The following is a 1,685-nucleotide window of genomic DNA, read 5'->3' on the forward strand; positions in this document are numbered from 1 at the left end:
AGAGACCACGCTTTACATGATGATGTCTCCTTTTTGCTGAGCTTTTACAAAAATAGGTACTCACATTTGACATAATTTCTCATCTTTAGATGCCAATCCCTTTTGCTAGATGTTTATTATATATACAAAACAACACAACGGTACACATGCAACTGGGACGATCATGTTTAGGTACAAATATAGTTTGCTGGGTATTAAGGAGCACCATGGACTAGAATTCCTAACTGAAGATTCACAAAATCAAGACCAGCATGAAGCTGATTGAGCACTTGGACTGGAACAATGCACTCACACATGGGCGAAAGCTAACAAGGAAAGAGCTTACGACAAGATGTATGTCCAGAACTGCTTGTCCTGCATGTGGCGTGGGCACAGATCATAGCGAACCTTAGCGAGTTCCTGCAGGGATCACAAATTACAGTTTGAGACCTGAGAGCCATCTCTGTCTTGGCGAAGCGGAGGACGGAATCCGCGGGAGACCTACCTTGGCTCTGGCGAGCACGAGGATGGTGTGCCGCTGCTACCAGTCCGAGAGCTCGGCCGCCGACTCCGCGGATCCTCCTGTGACAAAGCATAGCACCGCCAGTAATCAAGAGGGAACTACTAGGGGAGCGAAACCGAGAAGGGAGGAAGGAGGGGGTGCCTTGGTGGAGCTGGAGGGAAGGACTTGAAGGCATCGGGGGAGAGTGTCCGGAGGAAGTCAAGGAGTTGCGGCGTGACGCCGAGCTCCTCCGCGTCCTCCTCCTTCCCCTCCGCGGCGGAGGGTTTGCTTGGGCCGGTTCCGCCGCTGCCGCTGCCGCCGACTCGGCGGCGGAACGGCCATGGGAACGAGGAGAAGGCCATCGGCGGGCAGGTGGGTTAGGACGGGATGCGGCCGGCGACGGTGATATGATGGATACGAGATTCGTCGGCGAGCTCACTGGACTGGGGGTGGAGGGGAGGGCAGCGGCGCGAGACGGGGAGCGGCGGCCACGCGGCCGCCGGCGTGGCGCACGCAGCGGGGGATGGAGGCGGAGGGGATCTGGATCGGGCGTTGGTGGATTTTTTTAGACAGACATGGGTTGAGTGGTGTGGGACGGTTGCGGGTGGGAGTGTATCCGGCAGGGGGTGGGTGGCGTGGGAGACTAGTAGTAGCGCGGGTGTCTGACCTGCGCTATGGCTATCCACGTAGTAGTAGCGTAGGTTTTACAACCCGCGCTACTACTACGGCTGGTCCCGGGAGGCACAGTGGAAATAACTTAGTAGTAGCGAGGGGTAAAAACCCACGCTACTACTATCAGGTTATTAGTAGCGCGGTTTTCTCAATCTCGCTACTGCTAATTAGCAGTAGCATTTGTTTTTAAACCGCACTGCTGCTAAGATTCTGTGTATAAGGTTTTCCCTAGTAGTGTATCTTTGCAAGTCTCTTCGAATTATCCGTTTGGTTTGGCCAACTAGATTGGTAGTTCTTGCCATGGGAGAAGTGCTTAGCTTTGGGTTCGATCTTGCGGTGTCCTTTCCTAGTGACAGAAGGAGCAGCAAGGCACGTATTGTAGCGTTGCCATCGAGGATAACAAGATGGGGTTTATTTCATATTGCATGAATTTATCTCTCTACATTATGTCATCTTGCTTAAAGTGTTACTCTGTTTTTAACTTAATACTCTAGATGCATGCTGGATAGCGGTCGATGAGTGGAGTAATAGT

General features: G+C 52.7%; 1 pseudogene; it reads right to left on the reverse strand.

Moving 5' to 3' along the window:
- Nucleotides 1–321: 321 nt before the first annotated feature.
- On the reverse strand, nt 322–843 carry LOC119272212 (annotated as a pseudogene).
- Between the last annotated feature and the right edge of the window lie 842 nt (nt 844–1,685).

This window comes from Triticum dicoccoides, chromosome 3A, assembly GCF_002162155.2.
Source record: "Triticum dicoccoides isolate Atlit2015 ecotype Zavitan chromosome 3A, WEW_v2.0, whole genome shotgun sequence".
Lineage (NCBI taxonomy): Eukaryota > Viridiplantae > Streptophyta > Magnoliopsida > Poales > Poaceae > Triticum > Triticum dicoccoides.